General features: G+C 42.0%; 2 protein-coding genes across 6 annotated transcripts in view; one reads left to right on the top strand and one right to left on the bottom strand.

Moving 5' to 3' along the window:
- Positions 1-6,642, bottom strand: part of LOC120533027 (neuropeptide Y receptor type 5-like) — a 41,939-nt gene extending 35,297 nt beyond the window's left edge. Inside the window, exon 1 of one of the 3 annotated variants that reach the window (XM_039759638.1) lies at positions 6,597-6,642. The gene's annotated coding sequence lies outside the window, so the exon portion shown is untranslated. Of the gene's footprint in view, positions 1-2,441; positions 3,078-6,596 lie in introns of those variants that run through there. The other 2 variants (XM_039759636.1, XM_039759635.1) reach the window with 2 other exon arrangements.
- Positions 1,756-23,565, top strand: part of LOC120533028 (neuropeptide Y receptor type 1-like) — a 104,616-nt gene continuing 82,806 nt past the window's right edge. The window contains exons 1-2 of one of the 3 annotated variants that reach the window (XM_039759641.1): positions 5,554-5,723; positions 20,129-20,196. The gene's annotated coding sequence lies outside the window, so the exon portion shown is untranslated. Of the gene's footprint in view, positions 1,817-5,553; positions 5,724-20,128; positions 20,197-23,565 lie in introns of those variants that run through there. The other 2 variants (XM_039759642.1, XM_039759640.1) reach the window with 2 other exon arrangements.

Below are 23,565 nucleotides of genomic sequence, written 5' to 3' on the forward strand. Positions count from 1 at the left end.
GTGGAAAATCTATTCGGAAAAAGGTGTCACGTGCCAGCCTGCATGAGCATAGCATGAAGCAAATTGTGTGCTATGATCGCCTGAAGTGTGTTTAGTTCTAATTTTTTTATTTACTTTGTCCTGATAGACAAAATAAAATTTAGAAGTTTTGAAGAGTTTAGTTTTAAAAGATAAAAGAGAAGAATATGTAAATAAAAATTGTTGACATTTGAATGGCTGTGGGGCAGCACAGTGGCGTAGTGGGTAGCACTGCTGCCTCGCAGTAAGGAGACCTGGGTTCACTTCCTGGGTCCACCCTGCATGGAGTTTGCATGTTCATTCCATGTCTGCATGGATTTCCTCCCACAGTCCAAAGACATGCAGGTTAGGTGCATTGGCGATCCTAAATTGCCCCAAGTGTGTGCTTGGTGTGTGTGTGTGCCCTGCGGTGGGCTGGCACCCTGCCCGGGGTTTGTTTTCTGCCTTGCGCCCTGCGTTGTCTGGAATTGGCTCCAGCAGACCCCCGTGACCCTGTAGTTAGTATATAGCGGGTTGGATAATGAATGGATGGATGGATGAATGACTGTGTGTTCATTTCAATCATTATATATAACACATTACCGGGTCTAATCGTTTTTTCCAGGATTTTAAATCACCTGTAACTCGCAAAACGTTTGAACTATTGCCCTGAAATTTGGTCCACATATACTACAGTATATGATGTCTACTATCCGCTTTTGGGGTGAAGATTGACCTCCAAGGTTATTCCTCTATTTGTTTTATTTTAATGCAGAATCAACTCTTGGCAGCAGCCAGAAAGGCAGCCGTGCGGCGCCAGCATATGGGCGCCGTTCTCATCCCTACCACCTTCGCCGTCACTTCCCCTACCTCTTCATATCTTAAATCATTGTTGAGGCAGATAGAAGACTGAAGTGCCAGCTTAAGTGAAAAATTAAAGAAAAACGTAGTAAGTAATTGTAACACAAACACTGACTTAATCAGTTTTAACGTGAAAAGATGCCAATGAAAGAAGAGAAGAAGCGGGCTGCTAGGGTGGAGAAAAGAAGAGCTGATCAGGAAGCAGCAAGCGCATCAACCTCTGAGCGAACGAATGGTAAAGATACAGAGGATGAAAACTATAAGTCAAGTGTATTCCATCCATCCATCCATTACCCAACCCGCTATATCCTAACTACAGGGTCGCGGGGGTCTGCTGGAGCCAATCCCAGCCACTCAAGTGTATTCACTGCACGTTATTGAGCAGTGCGCCTTCACTGGTTATTTTATATTCAAAATATGCAAGTTAATTGTAAATCTTCTAAAATAATAATATTTTTTTCTTTCGATAACATTATGTACATAACTAATAATGCTTTGATTAGCAATAAGTTTTGCTATTATTATTATTTTGCTACAATGATTGCTTCTTATATTAAATTATCCTTGGTGTCCGCAGTGACCCCAGTGCAGTTCATATGTCGGGAAGATGAATGTTAAGAAAACTTTGACTTAGCCCGTGTTACTGGATATATGCAGCAAGAGTCATTTTGAAGTCACGACATACTGTATTGGTCTTTCACAAATCTCTCGCCATGCATTCATGGTTATCTATGCTGTATGTTGATGTGTGAACATGAGAGCAAATGGTGACGTTTGAATTCATTTACACACAAGAAGCGGCAGCATAGGAAATGGAGTGTTTGCAGGACTTGCTGTAGGCTACATGACGTGTCTGTGCCGCAAGTAAAGAGTTAACTCTTTTTTCCCCGCTGAGTTATTTGAACCCACGATAAAAACCAATACCGGACTCTCAATTGGACCGAGCACGTTTGAGAAGGTGAGTACTCAGTCTATACGCCAAAACTCTCAAATATCATTCAAATACTTGCCAATTATCACTCTGCCAGTCCTGCTGTGGGCTACTTGAGATCATCAGGAAAACTCCATGGTGTCATTCTGGCCGTACCATGCCATTAATTAATTTATTTTGTGTAGCGCTGTTCCCGATTTCGCACCATCGCGTGTATTTAATAATGACGAAGAGAAACCTTTCAATTAAACCGATCTCGGTCATATCAGGGATATAAGCCCACCCTGGGAATATGTGAATGCTGACAGACGCAGTTGCTCCATATACGCTGAGATGATCTTCCATACAATTAGACGACGCAATAATATACGAACATTCGTAAAATACTTTACAAAGTTCGTTTAATACAGATAAGCTAAAAGAATGGAATACCGTGCGCTCTAAAAAGAAACAAAGAAAACGAAATCTGACAGGAATGTCTGTGTCATAATAAAACGAGCGCTGGATATTCAGATAAGACAATGCTTAAAGGAGTGTATTTAGGCAACGCATTTCACATCTAGACTTTTCAGAATTAGGATATAAAAAGCGATGTATGATATGCATTGCCCTCAGCTCAAGTGTCTACAAACCCCCAGCCCCGCTGTCATACCTTCTCTTCAGTTCCGTTGGCACATTCCCGTTTCTCTGCGAGATCTTCCCCCTGATTATCCGGGTGTTTCACCTTCCAGACCCTTCGGGATCTTTCTTTTCTTTTCTTTTTTTTTTAATTGTCCTCTTGCATATAACGCGCCCAGATGTTCAAGGTGGACTCTCTCCTTCTCAGGTCTCTCCGTGTGCTTCAACTAACAGACGAAATCTGCCTGTGCCGTTAACTTTTACCGCTTTAGTTTCGTTTGACTTCCCAGCGTGGCACCCGAGAATCTCTTAGCAGTGTTTAGCACCACCAAGAAACTAGGATTTATGTCGCGATGTCCTCCGCTTCCATGCTTGAGGTGCCATGGCGATGCCGCTAGATGAATTTCCAAGATTAACTAACTGCGACGCACGCTACTGTTTTTGTATGGCTAACAGTTTTTTTTTTTAATTCCGTACGTTTTGTACATTTCAATTCCTAAAGCACTGAAGAAAAGACCCGGTTGTGGCATAGAGAGTGCTTACATGTTTTCGTCACACGACCACCAAAATCAAATGCCCGCCCCTTTAAAACAACTCTTTTCTAGGTTAGCTCTTTTCTGCTCTTGTTTGCCTCTTTAGTGGCTTTCGGAGAAAACGCTGAACGCGCACCGGCAGTTTCAGGTTAAAGGATCAAGAGAAAGACGATTGTTAAAAAAAAAATAATAATAATCATAATAATAATATGCAAATGGCATATCATTTTTGTGAATCCACTATGTAATGCTCATTGCTGAGAAAAGTCGTAGCAGATCTGCGGAGGGCAGGACCCCTTGAACCAAACATTGGCTTAAATTTAAAAAAAGGTGCCCGGACCACAAAGTCATTTTACGCCTAAGGTTCAAGTTAAAGGGTATGAGGCGTGCATTGTGTTCGCCTTATAAATAGCATGTTTATTAAGGTCAGAGAGCGACGTAATGGCGAGTGCCGCGGTTACAAATTCCCGGGGCTGCACATGCTGCCTGCTCATCCCTCGTGAAGCTCCCATTTCCCAAAGACTTCGCTTGAATTGTATGCGACGATGCCGCGAAAGACTTACGGACACGGACACGCGTACACACGACTGGCATTCAGTGCGAACAGTGCCAGTGTGCTCAGCAATGGACTTACGTCCTGCCTTTCGCCCGATGCTGACGGGACAGACGTAACCTCTTCAGGGCTCTGAATTGGATTTTGTGCTTGAATAAAATACAATGGAAGGATGGACAGGCTCAAAAAAATTATTAATTTCTCCTATTAATTTGCATGGGCTTTGGTTTGTGTTTGGTTTCTCGGCGTAATTGAGCGCTTAGCACAACCCTGGAGGTCTTTGATGTTCAGGAAGAAGGAGGGCTGGGGGTGGTTTTGGGTATACGAGGGACTGGAAGGTTGAGCACGCAGCTCAAACATGGCCGTTATTCTATACACACACAATACCCGTTAGATAGGTAGAAGAGACTTTGGAATCGAAAGGCTTAAAAACATATTGTTTCTTCAAGTAGATAGATAGATAGATAGATAGATAGATAGATAGATAGATAGATAGATAGATAGATAGATAGATAGATAGATAGATAGATAGATAGATGAAATGGTCTATACAGAAGATATATAAAGCTATAAAAAAGACACTATGTAGATATGAAAGATACGATGAAGAAGTACATACAGTATACTGCAAACTGGTCACAACTGATGAATGGGCTTTTAAATTGAGGGGTTACTTGTAACACATCAAACAATAGATAGATGAGTTCAGAAACTGAACTAACTTCTGTTAATTGTATTTGCAAGGGTCTACCACTTTGCTCCATTGGCATAATTCAGCACTTAGGACAGCACCGGAGATCTTTGATGCTTAGAAATAAAGGGGCACGCTACTGAACCCTGGGTGTCATTACATAAATGCCTGTGATCTATCTATCTATCTATCTATCTATCTATCTATCTATCTATCTATCTATCTATCTATCTATCTATCTATCTATGTATCTATCTACAGTGTATCTATCTATCTATCTATCTATCTATCTATCTATCTATCTATCTATCTATCTATCTATCTATGTATTATATAGTTCCTGTCCTATCTATCTATCTATCTATCTATCTATCTATCTATCTATCTATCTATCTATCTATCTTTTCTAGTTACGTACTTTACAAAACGCTAGATTTATCTTGGATAGGAGACCTGTGTTTGCTTCCCGGGTCCTACCTGCGTGCGGGAGTTTGCATGTTCTCCCCGTGTCTGCATGGGTTTCCTCCTGATGCTTCGGTTTCCTCCCACAGTCCAAAGACATTCAGGTTAGGTGGATTGGCGATCCTAAATGATCCCTATAGTGTGTGCTTGGTGTGTTACCTGCCGTGGGCCGGTGCCCTGCCCGGGGATTTGTTCCTGCCTTGCGCCCCATGTTGGCTGGGATTGCCTCCAGCAGACCCCCGTGACCTTGTAGTTAGGATAAAGCGGGTTGGAGAATGATTGACTGACTGACTAGTCAGACGATAATTTGAAATCAAAAAGGAAATAACTGACTAGAATTGAACTTTCACAGACGGTACACGATAGATAGATAGATAGATAGATAGATAGATAGATAGATAGATAGATAGATAGATAGATAGATAGATAGATAGATAGATAGATAAGGCACTATAGGAGATATAGACAGAACCGATCGATTTAAACGGCACATCAAGAAAAGACAGGAGATCACTCCAGCTCTAATCCATGCCGAGTCTGCCCCAGTTTGCAGTGTTCGTTTCTCTGTTAGTTAACGAGGATTGCTTGCAAACAGTACATTTCTCTGTGTTCTGTCTTATTTATTTATTTATTTATTTACCATAGACAGCAGATGGCGCACTTTTTAAAGGGAATTCTCTTAGCATAAGTGAAATGTATGCTTGTCATAATTTTCTTAGTTTCTAGCATTCCCAATCGTAATGGCATTTGCTTTACTTTTTTTGTAAGCTTCATTGCCTTTTCATATTGTGGTTTCCACTTAATGTCACTGGTATTCAGAGAGCCTCTTTATCACTTTCATGTTAATGCACGCCGTTAATGAACGCTTCACCCTGATGAATAGTTTTTTCGTGACTCTGTAAATATTACACCATGTGATAATATAAAGGTGGAGTTGGACTTTGAGGGCGCCGCCCCTCCCGGCTTCTTGTAGCTGCGCTGAGGGCAGAAACAAAATATCGGCGAGGCTTTCATCAATTTGTTTCAGCAGGTTCTGCACGAGGTATGACCCGGCGCTGGCGGCTCTGCACACCCGAGGTAAGATTTATTGACACCTTTCTGTCTAAGCGGCTTGTCGGTTGTGTTTTTTTCTCTGCGGAGCTCCAATCATTCACATGTGTAACGATTTTCTGCTCGACATTGCAAACTAGTTGTACGCAAGCTGACTCGAGTTTTGTTACCTGAGCTCAAAGGATCAATGCGGGATCGGCGGGGAGCTTCATAGTTTGCTAAACCAGGACCAGCCTGACTTGTGATCCACGCGCCTGCATTTCTGAAGTGTTGTCGTCTGCTGTGGCCAAGTAGTAAAATTCAGAAAGCTAACGAATGCCGGTGGGAAAGAACGAGCGAGCGAAAGAGCGAGCTGGGGCTCCTTATGTGCTTCTCATTTGCAGCATTTTTTTTACCCTTGCGGAGGAACAGCCCTGACCGTTGAAACCAATAAAGGCAAAGAAACCTTTTAAGCTTTCGTTTCATGGCCCACTTTAATGGACTTGCAGTCATTCACCTGAAATGATGCGCTAATTAATTTCGATATTACCGGGCTGCGGATTGTGACTGACATAGCCTACGGTACAAGAAATCGGTTAGACAGACAGATAGATAATATTACTTATTAAAATACAGAGAATAATTTTCAATTTTTTTTAAATTCTGATGTGATATCAAGTTTCAATATGACTAAAAAAAAAAAAAAAAAAAAAACGCGTGTCGACAAGCTGGCAAAGGTTCCCGTTTAGGGCATCTAAGAAGGCGTAAGCGGACGGCTTCAAGATAACGTGTGCGGGCTTTGAGAATGACAAAAATCTCGAAGGGTCATGATGTTTTTTTTTAAAATATTGTACAAGTAGTCATAACATCACTTCATTAATAATAAAAACGATAATATTAATTGGATATTTACACCATTACCCCACCACCAGTTTGGACTGTTGACCCCAGGCAGGTTGGGTGTATGGATTCGTGTTGCTGGCACCAAATTCTGATCCAATACTCTCAGACCAGTTCCTCCAGCCTTCAGGTCTCCACTTTTGGTGATTCTGTGCCCACTGCAGCCCCAAGTTTCTATTTTTGGTCCACAGAAATGGAAACTGAGTGGTCTTCTTCTGTTGTAGCCCATCTGCCTGAAGGTTCCATGTGCTGTACATTCTGAGATGCTTTTCTTTTCGCCGCGATTGTACAGAGAGATGATTTGAGTTACCATAGCCTTTCTCTGAACTTGAACCAGTCTGGCCATTCTCCTCTGCCCTCTCTCATCAACAAGGCTTTTCCGTCTGCAGGACTGCCTGCCGCTCACTGGGTTTGTTTGTTTGTTGCACTGCTTTGAATAAACTCTGGAGACAGCTGTGAAGTGGAAATCCCAGGAGGTTAGCAGCTACCGAAATACTCCAACCAGCCCGTCCGTCGCCAACAATCATGGGTCATGGGTGAAATCACAGAGATAACTTTTTTTTCCTATTTTGGTGTTTAATGTGAACATTAACTGAAACTCCTGACCTGTATCTGCATGATGTTCTGCATTGGGCTAGTGCCGCATAATTGGCTGATTAGGTAATTACATGGATAGATTGTAGTCTGCAGGGGGCGCTCCAGATCCCCAAACACCTGACATGGATGGATGCAGCCACAAAGTCCAGCACAAATAGAGGCTTTTATTTTGGTTTTTGTGGGAAACTCTTCCAATGTTTCTTTTCCACGCCACAGCACTGTGTCAGTAAAGCAAAAAGCAGCTCACAGCAACACTTTGTCTTCTCTTCCACTCTTTCTTCACTGCCTCCTCCACTTCTCCAGCAAGCTTCATCCTCCTCCTGCCAACTCTGGCTCCTGAGCTGAGGAAGCCGGCTTCTTGAAAGTGATCCCCGGAAATTCTCTTTGGTCTCCTTAACACTTGGCCCTGGAGCACTTCCGGGTAAGGCGCTCTCTAGTCCCCACAGCAACCCCTGGCAGCACCTATGGAACCCAGCAGGGATGAGCCAAAGAACTCCAATTCCCATACTGCCCTGTTGGAATCCAGGATACTGCTGCAACCCATGGGGCCTGCCATCTGGGAAGACAATGCCCTGTGTATGTCGTCTCCCCATATCCTTCCATTACTAAGGCATTCTGCTGGTTTAAGGCTGTCCCTCACTATACATATACAGTATATATATATATAGACTGCAAACTGTATCACAGACCTTTGTTTATATATATACATATATATATATATATATATATATATATATATATATATATATATATATATATATATATATATATATATAAAACACATATATGACAAAGAGAGATTATAAATCTTTGGGGTACCATGAGGGCCAACCTCATATATTCAAAATAAACTCATGGCATAGGGCGCTAGAAAAGAATGAAATGTAAAAACGACACAGACTAACCAAGATGGCACTGCTTCTGGTGATAAAGGTTCTGAACAGGAAGAGGCAGGTCCAGAAACCGGAAGTGGTGTCAGAGGTGTCATGGTTGTTAATCTTCTGGTCTGCAGAGAGAGGAAGAGAAACAACATCAGTTGACAGCACCCTCTGGCTTTCTGGAGGAATATTACAACTATCCGAGTCCTTAAACTATCCCCTATTTGCAACATGTGTGTATATATATATATATATATTGTGAAGCCTGGGGCACTTACAGCCGCCCTAACCCGACACAGACAGGCAGGACACAAGTTTCACCAGACAGCACACGATTTATTAACATTTGGGGAAGCGTTTCTTCTTCGCTCCTTAAAAGTACAGCACAGTCCATACAGCACCTCAGTCCCTTCTCTTTGCCTGTCCTTCCGCCTCCACTCTTCCTCACGAGCTTCACCCACTTCTTCCTGACTCAGGCCATTGAATACTGGTGGCTGGCCCCCTTTTATAGGACACCCAGGAAGACTCCAGGTGTCCAACGACCTTCTTCTGGCAGCACTTCCTGGTGTGGTGGAAGTGCTGCCTAGCAGGGCCCAGAAAATGGGTCCCAGCCAAACCTGTGGCCCTGCTGCAAGCCAAGGGTGCTGCCCTCTATTGGTCCGGGGAAGAGAGTGTCCTGGAAAGAAAATCTCTCTCCCTTGGTCCTTCCATTGTCAGGACATCCTGGCTGGATAAGGACCCTGGCTGTCCACCACAATACACACACACAAACACACACCCACAGATAGATAGATAGATAGATAGATAGATAGATAGATAGATAGATAGATACTTTATTAATCCCCAAGGGGAAATTCACATACTATACATACTATATACATATATACATACATACATATATATATATATATATATATATATATATATATATATATATATATATATATATATATATATATATATATATATATATATACATATACATATATATACATATATATATATATATATATATATATATATATATATATATATATATATATATATATATAATCTATATCTATAAAATCCTGTGAGCCTAAAAGTGCAACGATTTTGTGCAATGGTTTTATGTGATGTTTTTATGTCACTTTTTTGTCAAGCTTTAAATCAGGCTTATTTTAAAACTTATAAATATACAGTATATGTTTAGTATCATTCTATTCAGAATTTATCGAACTTTGATGTATTGTTGTTAGATTTTCAGATTCTTATCTGGTTTAAAATTATAAACTGAAAAATATCAGGAACTCACATCGCGCAAGACAAGACTTTGTGCCAAGTGATTTAACCACACCCGGGACCGGAAATAAAAGACAAAGAGTAGGACAGCTGCTGTACAGGCTTTTAAATGTTCGAAGCACCGTGCGAGATGCAGATCATATGGCACAGCAACAGCAGCAGCAAGCCAGCAGCTGATTGAGGAAAGAGGAGGTTAAAAAAAACTGTATTTGTTTCCCATTGTATCACTGTTTAAAAGGGGGTTTCGGAGCAGCAACCGCATCTCCTTGGGGTGCATTCAGCCCCCGTCTTCACCAAACAGGAGCGGCAGACATGCAAAGTGGCTGGTGCATAGCGCAAGCCATGGGGTTGGCGAACAAAGCTTGCAGGGAGGAACCCTTTAGTAATATACAGTATATATATATATATATATATATATATATATATATATATATATATATATATATATATATAAGACATACTTTATATATGTTATAGGATGCAAAGTCAGGCTGGTATATTGACCAAGATGCCTTCAAATAGATGGATGGACAGTGGAAGACAGCCCGGGCACATGTGTACCTCCCATACACTGGACTGCAGCATCCCACTGCTTGAGCTCCCACTTGTGCATCCACCTGGCAACACAGGAGCTGTAGTCCAAATGGACGGCCTTATTGTGTTACATGACTGCCACTAGAGGGCGCTGCCAGGTGAACATTCTCCTCTCCTATAACAGTTCCCCCTGACTTGGTAGTGTGTCTTATTGTTACGCCAGCACTCCTGGGTTCAACTTGGAGATTGTACTCGAGGGTCCAGGTTGAAATGGAACTGCGCCATCTTCACCAGGTCAATCAGAATTGTGAGAGGAGGAGGATAAAGCTCTACCTGGGAGGAGTGGAGGATAAAGAAGGAAAAAATAGAGAAAATGTTGATGGAGATATTTTTTTAATTTGATCCCTGGCTTTGAGTGGGTGGTCTTGTGTTATGCTCTGTACAAGCTACTGTTTATATGTATAACAGCATATGGAGTAGCACAGTGGCACAGTGGTAGTGCTGCTTCTTTGTAAGAAGGAGGCAGATGTTCAAGTCCTGGGTTCTCCCTATGTGGAGTTTGCATGTTCTCCTCATGTTCATGTGCATTAACTCCCATAGTCCTAAGACATGCAGGCTATGCAGCTTACCAATGCTAAACTGGCCCCCAATATGGGCTCAACCTGTGATTGGCTGGCACCTATCCAAGGTTTGTTCCTGCCTTGTGCCCGTTGCTACAGATAGGCTCCTGCAACCCTGCCCCAGATAAGAAGATTTAGGAAATGGATATGCTGTGAATGTACAGAAACAAGGAAATTTTACTGTACAGCATGAATCCAAATTCCAAGAGTTTTGCCAGTATCAACATAAGGTTTTGTTTTTGAAGTACGATATTGAAATCATAAGTAAACAATTGTTACCACATTCTTTTTATTGAAGTTTTATCTTACGGGCTAAGCAGGGCAATATACTGCAGTTATAAAGTAAGGTGTGGAATTTGTGATCTTGTACCATGAACTCTTTCAAGTCCATCTGCCCTCACACACCCACTTGGAAGTGCTATGGAACTGACAAGTTTTATTATAGCAAAGAGGTGGAATCTTTCTTTCTTTCTTTCTTTCTTTCTTTCTTTCTTTCTTTCTTTCTTTCTTTCTTTCTTTCTTTCTGAGATGCAAGTGTAACATGGTTGAGTTTATCTGACATGTGTTCTCTACCTGTGTGGACTTGTTCTGGAGAGCACTGACTGCTCCAAATGGTTCAGAAGTGTTGACTTGGTAATGCTTTCAGAGCCGTGTTTCCCAAGTTTCTCCAGAAAAAGTTTGCTTTTTGTTCACACCTCCTACAAAAGTAATCTCTCGTATGAAGGTGAAGAAGTCAAATGTCTCCTTTTTGAACCGCATGCAGTACTGAGGGTGAACAAATTGAACAAAAAATCCAAAAAAAAAAAAAACTCAGTGCATAAAATTGAATTATAAATGGAGCAGTTCACCTTTATACATCTCCATAATCTTGTAAATGTGTCCCCCTTGAAGGTTAGACCCTCGATTGACGATACGGGGGTTGTGGTACCTTGCGTATAATCAAGTGCCACGAGTAAATAACTCATGATTAGTTTGAATAGTGGATCCTTGGCGGTGCGATAGCACACTGACGCTGTTCAACTGTTTTGAAGAGCAGGTGGGTATGGGGTTGGGTGGTCCGAAAGCGAACTAATATACAGAAGCTATTTTGGACATGGGTAGGTCCCCCTCGGAGGTCCAAAACCACATTGATATACAGACACTATTAAACTGTTTTGAAGAGCAGGTGGGTATGGGTTTGGGTGGTCCCCCTTGATGCTCTGAAAGCAAACTTATTTACAGAAGAGATTTTTGGACATGAGTAGGTTCCCATTGGAGGTCCAAAACCATGTTAATATACAGAAACTATTAAACTGCTTTTAAAACAGTAATTGGTGTGACACTAGAGTGCGCTGTCACTCCTCCAAACCCGCAGACAACACGTCCAAACACCAGGTAAAAGTCCCAGAAATAATTTTAATTTCTTCCATAATGTGCACAAAGCACCTCTACATCTAAAATACACAATAATAATTAATAATCAACAATAATCTATACTAATAAAAGGCAAAGCCCTCACTCACTCACTCACTCACTGACTCATCACTAATTCTCCAACTTCCCGTGTAGGTAGAAGGCTGAAATTTGGCAGGCTCATTCCTTACAGCTTACTTACAAAAATTGAGCAGGTTTCATTTCGAAATTCTACGCGTAACGGTCATAACTGAAACCTATTGTTCTCCATATACTGTAATGGATGTTAGCTCGATGGCCGTGGGGGGCGGAGCTGCGAGTGACATCATCACACCTCCCACGTAATCACGTGAACTGACTGTGAACACAGTATGTAGAAAAGAAGGAAGAGCTCCCAAAGAGCGCTGAAGGAAAACGGCGAATACTTTATTCGCGAGATACAAGATTAATGAGAAGACACGAGGTATAAACGAGACTTTGGATCACTTTGTAATGGACTTCAAATTGCTGTAGCGAAAAACTTTTAAGTGCCAGGTCTTAGCTAACATTAAATAAAGCCGTGGACATCACGTGAACTGACTGAACGCAGTACGAGTGATCACTTCCATGCATCAAACCTGTTCAAAAAACGCATTACATAATTGACAAGGTAGGAAAAGAATATGCTCCGAGCTGAGCTCCACAGCTAACGCGGTCTTGCGGAAGCAACTTTGTCACGCTGCCAGCAAATACTCACAGAAAAATCCACAAGTTAATACACACGCTGTCTCTAGAGTTTCTCCACACTCAATGTATTCCTCGCATCCCCGTTATACCCTCTGATCTCCCATTTCAATTCAGAGGCCTCCCATTTCCAGTAAGGCTCTGCTTCGCGATGACAATTAATAAGTCTCAGGGACAGACACAACAAAAGGTTGCCATTGATTTGAGGCAACATTGCTTTCCTCCTGGACAAAACTATACATTGCATTCTCAAAAGTAAGCTCAGTGCACAGCTTGGTCATATTGCAACCGGAGTGCTGAACTGACAACGTGGTATACAAAGAGATCCTTAACAGATAGTTATTGGTATATTTTCCCTCAGTTTAAAAAGGTTTTCTTTTCTTCTTAATAAAAATTTAAAAGCAGTTCTTCGTCACTGCAAAGCGCAGGGATTTTGCTATATACAGTATATATATATGTAGATATGTATGTATGTATGTATGTATGTATGTATGTATGTATGTGTATATATATATATATATATGTATGTGTATGTGTGTATATATATGTATATTTATCTGTATGTATGAATATGTATGTGTGTATATATGTTGATATGTGTATATATATGTACAGTATATATATGTAGATGTGTATATATATATAGATATGTGTATGTGTAGATATGTTTATATGTATATATGTATATGTATATATGTTTATATGTGTGTGTCTGTGTGTGTGTGTGTATATATATATATATATATGACAACAACACTCATAACAGTGACAAAACAATTACATTGACAATCATGTTACAATATTTTTAAAATGTTTCCCTTTCTTTTTCATAACTTCTTTAACACACGACTTCTCCACTGCGAAGCGCGGGTATTTTGCTAGTCAATAGTAAATCCTCCTCTCCAACCAGCAGCTCCGTTACACTTCCTCCCAACTCCGGCTCCACTTGCTGGGTCTCTCACAGTCCTTTAAATATCCCGTGACCCAGAAGTGCTCCTGTCCTTCAGTCCACGTGATTCACTAGCACTTCCGGGTCAGTTGAAGATTCATATTTTTCTTAAGCCAAGAAGCACTTCTGTTCTTCCATCCCCATGACTTGGTAGTACTTCTGGGCTATAGGGAAAATAGAAATTCCCGGTGTCTCCCTGCAGCGTCCTCCGATGGTACCCATGGCACCCAGCAGGGTTGTTATGTCACACTCCAACTCCCATGATGCCCTGCAGGAATCTGGGGTACCTCCATGCTGCAGGGAGGACTCCATCTAGCGGCCTAGATGTACTGGCGGGGATAAGCTGCTGGCCATCTCTCACATTGGGTATGGGGTTGAATGGTCCCCCTTGGTGGTCTGAAAGCGGAATAATATAAAGAAGCTATTTTGGAGAGCAGTATGTCTCCCATGAAGGGTCCTAAACATGTTGATATACAGAGGCAGTATCAGAAAGCAGTGGTCTCCCTTGGTGGTGCTTGGTGAAAGGGCAGATGGTTTCCATAAATATGGGTTGGCAGTGAGGCGGAGTGTCGGCACACACCTGCACATATACATTCATGCTGATACTCATGAAGGCACAAGTGCAAAGTGCTGCACACCGTTGTATTTATTTTAGTACACCAAGTACTGCTGCACGTTATGTGATGTGATATCATAAAAAGTGCAGAAAGTCCAGCTGTGGCCGGTGTGTCAATGTCACATGGACTCTTAGCAAAAGACATTCTTAAATACAGCGAAGTTAACCAAAGGGGGTCTCCTTGAGGTCTGAAGTACAATGTTATCTAGTTTTAATGTCTTTTGTGTCTGGGTTATTTGCTTCAAACCATGCAAACTATTAAAAAATGATGAAGGGGTTATGAGAAAAATCTGGACGAGAACAGGCCACTCAGCCCAACAAAGCTCGCCAGGCCAATCCACTTAATTCTTCTAAAATAAAATCAAGTTGAGTTTAGAAAGTTCCTAAAGTCCTGCTGTCTACCACACTACCTGGTCACTTATTTTATGTGTCTGTGGTTTTCTGTGTAAAGAAAAACTTTGTAATGTTTGTGCGAAATTTACCCTTCACAAGTTTCCAACTGTGTCCCCGTGTTCTTGATGAACTCATTTTAAAATACAAGTCTCGATCCACTGGACTAAGTCCCTTCATAATTTTAAACACTTCAGTCATGTCTCCTCTTAATCTTCTTTTGCTGAAACTCATCCCCTGTAGCTCTGGAATGAGCCGAGTTGCTCTTCTCTGGAGTCAAATACAGAGTGTCCACCATTAGCTCGACAAGGACCAGAAGCGTACACTCAAGACAGTGCTGGAGTGACTTGTTGAGAAGCCTCTGACTGTCCTTGAGTGCTCACTGGAGAGACCTGAAGATGTTGAAGACACTTCTCATAACATCGAATGTAACCTGAGAAGATCTGCCAGGAAGAATGGAATAAACTGCCCAAATTCAGATATGCAAAGCTTGTAGAGACTTACCCACGAAGACCTGAAGCTGCAGATTCTGTGCAGGGCAAACATTAGGATGCCTGAGGGGAGTCATGGTCTTGGAAGATGAAGGCGAATTATGGCATGAGAAAGCAGTCAATGAAGAGAACAAGAGCAGTTAATGGACTCATTGGGAGAGTGGCGATGGTGCCGTGGGGTCACATGTGTAGGTCTTCTGGGGATGGACCAGCTGGGCTTGTGCATACTTTTATAAATGGCACCATGATTATCTTTGCTTTTTATGAATATTATTTATTTATTTATAATAAATAATTTCATCTTTGCACCATTTGACACATTTTACCCCACTTCTATCCTGTTTCTGACCACTGCCTTGCCTTTGTCTGCTCTAAGTTTGCAAACTATAAGATGCTCACCTAAAAGAAGGAGTCAATGGTCAAGACTGCAGGCATTGCAAATGGTGGCAGCGGTGGGATGGACTAGTAGCTGTGAGAGACAAAAATGGAAGGTCAATACGGAAAGACAAGAGTGTCAAACCAAGACACAATGTGCCTAAGCCTGGAAAGTGAACAGGACAATGGGAAAGGTTCTATATAAATAAAATGTATTGTTGTTGTTGTTATTATTATTATTATTATTATTATTATTATTATTATTATTATTATTATTATTAATGGCAGGAAAAATGTATGACACCCATAGTTATTTTTAAGGATGCAATGGTCCTAACGGACAAGAGCTGAAGAACACTGGTGCAAATGCCACTGGAAGGCAGGTGTCTCAGCGGGCACCTTCAAATAAGGTTCAGGTATTTTGTAAATGAATACTTGAGAGCCTTAAACTAGCGGTGCTTGGTAGAAGGATCAGGACAAAAATACAAAGAAGGGAATGAAGAGAAATAAAAATAAATGAAAACAGTGGCCAAACCCACATGGAGCCCTATCATCATCATCATCAACCCATTCCTCTCAAAGAAGTCACTACAGATCTGAAGATAGTTTAAAGAAACCTGAGGCTTGTGTCTCATTGAGCTTAGAGCTAGACGGTGAGTTGAGTAAAGGCAAACATCTCTGGAAAAGGAGAGGTAAGGTGAGAACATATTAACGAGAGACTAGAGAGGCCATTGTGTAATTTGAGACAAACTGGAAAAGTAACAAGAGTGAGAGATGAAGAACGCTGGCACAAATGCCACTGGAAGGTAGCTGTTGCAGTAGGTGCCTTCAGATAATTTGCAGTTGAATACTTGAGAGTCTTAAACTTGCAATACTAGGCTAAAGGACAAGGGAAAAAATACCAACTAAAAAAACAAAATATGACCAAAAAACAAACAAAAGAGTGCAGAAAAATGACAAAAATTTAAACACGGGGCCAAGCCCACATGGAGCTGTAACAGAATCAACCCACCGCAGTCAAAGCAGTCCTGCTAGGCCTGAAGACGGTTTAGTCATTTTCTAACCCAATTAGTCCTGAACAGGGTTATGAGGGGGTGCTCGAGCCTATCCAGGTTAGCATAGGGTGCAAGGCAGGAACAAATCCCAGACGGGGTGCAAACACACACACACATATCACCCACTAGGGCCAATTTAAAATCACTAACTCAACTAACCTGCATGTCTTTGGACTGTGGGAGTGTTTTGGTAGAGTTCTATATGACTCTACTTTCCCTTTTTCCATCCATCCATCCATTTTCTAACCCACTGAATCCGAATACAGGGTCACGGGGGTCTGCTGGAGCCAATCCCAGCTAACACAGGGCACAAGGCAGGAACCAATCCTGGGCAGGGTGCCAACCCACCGCAGGACACACACAAACACACCCACACACCAAGCACACACTAGGGCCAATTCAGAATCGCCAATCCACCTAACCTGCATGTCTTTGGATTGTGGGAGGAAACCGGAGTGCCCGGAGGAAACCCACGCAGACACGGGGAGAACATGCAAACTCCACACAGGGAGGACCCGGGAAGCGAACCTGAGTCTCCTTACTGCGAGGCAGCAGCGCTACCACTGCGCCACCGTGCCGCCCTTACTTTCCCTTTTTGTATTCTTTATTGTGTAGCCTTTGCAGAATGCCTCAAATCTCACAGACTTATCACTGCTTATAAGGTATTATAGCATATAACTTCTCTCCACCTTCCCTTCTACATCTATAACCACAGGCAATTAGGTGTAATAAAAGACAAGCAGGAGTTAAGTTACACTTTAAATAATGTATTATTGATAATATTTGTAAAATAATAACAATAAGCAAAGTACAAGTGAATATTAGCAACCATACAACCTGACAAATGTTGAAGTGTAATTTCAGGTGGCACACAGACTTGTTAGTTAATTAAAATGTCTCTAGTTAAGGCATCATTTTTGGTCAGCTTTCTTCAGAACAGGCCGCATGCCTGTCTCAATATGACTGTCAAGCTGTGCTGTTCAGTTTGTGGTCTTCATTTCAGTTCATGGTGTGTGAGATGCTCTTTCATGATGATGGTGTGAGAGAGAGAGAGAGAGAGAGAGAGAGAGAGAGGAGGGGTAAAGAAAGCAAATTTATAGACTCTCTGTCCAAACCCTACAGCCAATAGGGCGTCATGGTACTTGATGGCCTCAGGCAACTTTAGATTAATAGAATTCTGGTGCGACATGACCCCTATACCATTTGTTAAGGTGAAATCTTGCCAGTTAGGTAGTTGGCCTCCATGCAGGGGTTGATTGAGAGGTTCCTGCAGAGAATCGCTTACCAGGCTGATTTTATGCACTTCGCCTGACCATGTCATAAAATTATAAAGACTCAGGCCCAGTTGCTTTGTCTAAGTTACAAATAAAGCCATACAAAATATTTATCAACTTATATAATAATAATAATAATACATTTTATTTATTCGTGGGTGCCTTTCTAAACACTCAAGGACACCGAACAATAGAAAAACACACATTATAAATAAAACTAAAAAAATACAAAAATTAAAATCGGGCAGAGAAATTAGGGCTAGGGTTAGGGTTAGGGTTAAACAGATCTAACATTAAACATCTAAACAGACGAGCTTTAAGTTTAGATTTGAAAAGTGAGAATGAATCGATATTTCTAAGCTCAGATGGTAATGAGTTCCAAAGCTGGGGAGCAGAGCATTCAGTTCGTGGTGCTAAGACGGACGATGGGGACAGTCAAGTGGATGGAAGAAGAGGACCTAAGAGTGCGGGAGGGGATAGCAACATGGAGGAGGCTGGACAGATATCGAGGGGCATGGTTGTGGATAGCCTTAAATGTTAACGGGAGAATTTTGAATTGAATACGTAACTTAACTGGAAGCCAGTGAAGCTGCTGCAAGACGGGAGTAATATGGTGAATAGAGGGGGATCTGGTAATGAATTCTGGACCAGTTGAAGCTTATAAAGAGATTTGCGAGAAAGACCAAAGAAAAGGGAATTGCAATAATCCAGACGAGAAGTGACAAGGCAATGAACAAGAATAGCAGGATATACAAAATTTCACACCACAACAGGGAGGAAACCCAGACAGACACAGGATGAAGAGGCAATAACCATGCATGAAGGACCCGGTATCTTTAATGTGAGGCAGCAGCTCTGCCACTATGGCACAGAGTCCTAACATCATCAACCCATGGAACTCAAAGAAGTCGCTAGAGATGTGAAGACGGTTTTAAAGAAACCTGAGGCCAGTGTCTCTTTGAGCTCAGAGCCAGAAGGTGAGCTGAGCAAAGGCAGACTGTCTGATGAGAGTCTAAGGAGGAAGAGTCCATTGAATAACTGGGGTGGCGAACAAATGAGAACATTTACAAGAACACTGGTGCAAATGCCACTGGAAGGTAGCTGTTGCCGCAGGTGCCTTCAGATAAGGCTCTTGTGTAATTTGTAATTGAATACTTGAGTCTTAAGCTAGCAAAACTAGGGTAAAGGACCAGGGCAAAAATACCCACTAAAGAAAAATAAAATATGACCAAAAAAAACAAACAAAATGACAAAAATTTAAACCCGGGGCCAAACCTGCATGGAGCCGTAACAGAATCAACCCACCGCAGTCAAAGCAAGTCCTGCCAGACCTGAAGACGGTTTGAAGGAGCCTCTGGCCTGAAGTTCGTTAAGCTTTGAGCCAGAAGCTGAGATGAACCACCTGGAGAAGAAGAACTAAGGTGAGAACGGGTTAGCGAGAGACAAGAGACGAAGGAGGTGGAGTCCATTGAATAACTGAACAGGCAGACAAGTCGGAGAGTCACAAGCGTTCATTCCAGGAGTGTCCAGAGAGGCAGCAGGACTCTGTTCTCTTTTCTTCATTTGTAATTTGTTCTCTCCCTTTGATTATCCCTTCCTCTTGTGTGCCTTTCACGTTTCATCTATGGCATCATTCCGGGTAGGATGGCCGCCAAAAGAGCACCACCACCTGCACTTTTTCATTTCGGTTTCCATCTTGCAGGGTTAGAACTAAAGTGGATTTTTCATCCTTGGTAATACTGTGGCGTTTTTAGTTTAAATGTGCCTGGATAAGTGTGTCCCTGAACTCCTTTTATGATGGAAATTGACATTATATCTGTACACTGTCTTTTCAAACTTTTCCGCAATCGTGCCTTTAATGTTGCATTAATGGATTTTTTTTTTCCAGTTGCTTCAATGTGAATTTAAAAATGCGAAAGCTTTAATTTTTCTTTCCTGTACTCGCTCTTGAGCTCTTTCACCCACAGATATAATATGCCAGAAAATGGACTGAGGATGAATTGTGCTTTTCAATATCATTTTCTGCTATGTGCACCATTACTTTCTTTTGTGAATATTTTTATATTTAACCCATTTCCATCATACAAATAATTATGTTTACTAGCAGGCATTGGCTAGGCAGGGCAATTTTCCTCTTATTTTATAGTGCCTGCTAAAAGCTGCTGTAGATTTAAGGAATGGATGTCGAGAAATGGCTGCATGTGACCCGATGGTCTTGTGTTTCAGCTCCTTCACTTAAGAGGGTTTTTGTTTTTTTTCATTTCTATGTGTAAGATTTTTTTTTTTTGCATGTATTTTTGACATTTTTTAAATTTTGTGTTAATATTAATATTTTTTAACTATGATTTGTTGTTTATGTATTGCATATGTGGGTACAGATGAAGACAAATTTGTTGGTACCCCTCCATTGCAAAAAAAGAAGAACCCATAATTGAAACTGACCAAGGTAATTGGCACCCATCTATCTATTATACTGTATTGAGGATTACTTGTGTTTTGTATTGTATTGACCCCCTTCTTTTTGACCAATCTACCTGGAAAAGGGGTCTGCCTTTCCTGAGTTTTCTTCCATTTTTTTCCCGAAAAGGGTTTTTTGGGAGCTTTTCCTTGTCTGCTTAGAGAGTCTAGGCTGGATATGATGTGAAAAGGCAGGGCCTGTTAAAGCCCATTGTGGTACGTCTTGTGGGATTTTGGGCTAAACAAAAATAAATTGTATTGTATAGATAGATAGATAGACAATTGCAGACAATTCTCTTTGCACCTAACACAAAGTTCTCCCCCTGACTCCTCTCCTCTCTCTCTCATCCCCTTATCTCAGTACACCCCATAAGTGCAGAATCCTCTGAGAATTTCTACAAGTGACCTGACCTGCTGTTATATTTCTAGTCTGCAGTGATGCACAGTTAAGAGTAAAGCAGACAGGCCTGGTCCTGGTGGTGCCCCAGTGTTGCTCACACAGCCCCCGAGTCTCACACACTGGGGTCTACCTGCAGACAGTCCATCATTAGGACACCACAGGCTCACCCACCTGCATATCTCTGAGTTTACCCCTTGTAAAAGAGGCGCTATCTTGCGCCCGACCTGGCATAGATTGACACGGAGGCATATGTAAAAGCACCAACAAGACTTTTTTTGTCTTCACCTGTGGGGCATGTCTTCCCTGTGAACCACACAGGCACAACACAGTCCAGAGCAACACAAACACAATACACACTCTCTTCTGACTCCACCACTCCTTCCGTCAAGCTTCGACCTCCACCTCCCAACTCCGGCCACTGAGTGGTGGTTGCTGGCCCCTTTTATAGCCCACCTGGAAGTGCTGCAGGTGTTTGTTTACCTGTTTCCAGTTGCACTTCCGGGTGAGGCTGAAGACTTGTCCATTTGGGCTTAGGGACCCATGCAGTGCCCCCTGGCAGCCACCCCAGATCCCAACAAGGCTGTGGAGAAATCCATCTCCCATGGAGCCCTGTGGGAAGCTGAGGCACCACCGTCAGCTAGGGAGGCTGCCACCAAGTGTCCTGCAGGAGGTATTGAGCAGGTCATGGTTGCTCCCCCAGCACATACGTTGAAGATGCGTCCCGGCCGGGCATGGGACCCAGCCGTCTGCCACATCCTTAACAGGGATGGCTGGACGGTATTGAAGGTGCTGGAGAAATTAAAGAAAAAAAAATCCTCAGAGTGATGCCAGCTTTGTCCAGGTGAGGATAAGCCTTGTTTAGCGGATAGATAATCACACCCTCCCCAAATCTTTGTCCCGATAGGCAAACTGCAGTAGGTGAGGTGGTCTACCACAAGAGGACTCATACAGTCCATGACTTGCCTCTCAAAGGTCTTCACGATGTGAGATGTAAGGGTCACCGGTCTGCAGTCAGTAGGTGAAGAGGCGTCTGCTTTCTTTGGAACAGAAACAATGCAGGGTGGCACTTTTAGCAGCCTTAGTGACAGACTGAACAGGTGACAGGTGACACCACAAAGTTGGTCAGCACAGGACTTCAGAACTCAAGGACTGGCTCGGTCTGGTCCTACAGCTTTACTTCCTCAGTTGTCTCCTTACTCAGTTATTAGTTTTGGACATCATATACTGATGATCAGAGGTGGTCTCGCCACTGGCCATTGCCTTTGACGTGGTAGGAGTTGTTGCTGCAGTAGGGATGATGTGTGTGGACTGGTCATTGGAAGAAGGTGGTGATGATGGAAGGAGGGAACCCCTATTAAAACATTACTTCAGAGGGGGGGGGGGGTGTTTGGGATCACAGGGGAGACCACCACACCAGATAGACCTGACAAAGGCTCAGGGGGGCCACTTGTTCCTTCATATCCTTTTATCTTTTTGAGTTTTTCTTGTAATGATCCTTTCCTTGGGTGTTACAGAAAATAAATACTGTATAGTCATTTGATAACTGCTTGTTTTTTGCCATTGTTCTCACTATGGAGAGCTGCCAGGGTGCGCCTTGATGTTGCAATGTCTATTTGAAAAAGCAAATCACCAGAGCGCTGGTACAGGAGGTAAAGTGGGTAGCATGCCTGGCCAAGAATGAAATATGCCGCGTTTGTGAGTTCTTCGCTGTAAGGCCAACACGTGTCCCAGAGCTCTTTTCAGCATAATGTATTACTCAAGGTAGTCAGCCCGAGCTCCCTGAGCCAATCTGTCATTTCTCAATTACCAGGTTTTTCAGAGAAGAGGCCCACAGCACGTTAGCTATTTTTATTCTTTTTATTTCAGACAGATATGTATCTTTCAGATTTGATTATTCTTGAACTAAAGAATGCATTTCGCAATCCCTGACAGAGAAAGCATTCAAAGGTCAGGACTGTTTGTAAGTCTAATGGTTATCAGTGGGATGATACAGCAATTAAAAACTTAGAAAGTTCCACATATGATACAATTTATAATATATAACATATAACAGAATTTGATTTTTCTTCTTTTTTGCTTATTTGATGTACCACAACGTGCAATAAGACAGGCGCGGTTAATGCTGGTGACTCCCATGGGCAGAGACCTGGGCTTGAATTTCGTCTCCAACACATTTTCTGGGTGGGGACTTCAAGCTGTCCATGTGCTCACCTGGCCTTGACCCATCCCAGACTCATGAGGATGATTCTTAACTGGTTCATTGTGGGTGACTATATGAATATGCCTTGTATTGAACTGGAATCCCACCCAATGCGGGTTCTTGTCAATTACCAGTGTTACTAGCATATGGTGCCTTCAGAAAGTATACACTTTGTTCTGATTTTGATGTGTAGCACATTTGTGCTTTAATCGTTTAATGTAATACCTCAGAATGCAATGCAAAAAAAAACAGGATTTTAGGATTTTTTGAAAATTTTATAAAAATTAAAAACTGAAATATCTCATTGGCACAAGTCTTCAGAACCTTCAATGACCTAGATGATGACCACCAGTGGACAGCTATGTTCAGGTCTCTCCAGGTTGAGTTCAGGCCTCAGCTAAAATCCAATCAAGGTATCACACTGACACAAGCATTCAGATCCTTTACTCAATATTTAGTTGAGCCACCTTTTGCAATAATTCTAACCTGGGGTCTTATTGGGTCTGACATGACAAGCATCACACAACCTGGATTTGAGGACTTTCAGCCTTCATTCTCTGTTTCAGGTTGGACAATGACCATTGAGGACAGCTAATTTCAGTTTTCTCCAGGTGGAATTCAAGCCTGAGCTTAAACCCAATTTAAATATCCCATTGACACAAGTATTCAGAAAATTTACTCAGTATTTAGTTGAACCACCAAGCTGGATGATGACCATTGATGGTTGATGATCATCAATGCATAGCTCTTTTCTGGTC

This window comes from Polypterus senegalus, chromosome 7, assembly GCF_016835505.1.
Source record: "Polypterus senegalus isolate Bchr_013 chromosome 7, ASM1683550v1, whole genome shotgun sequence".
NCBI classification, from domain to species: domain Eukaryota; kingdom Metazoa; phylum Chordata; class Cladistia; order Polypteriformes; family Polypteridae; genus Polypterus; species Polypterus senegalus.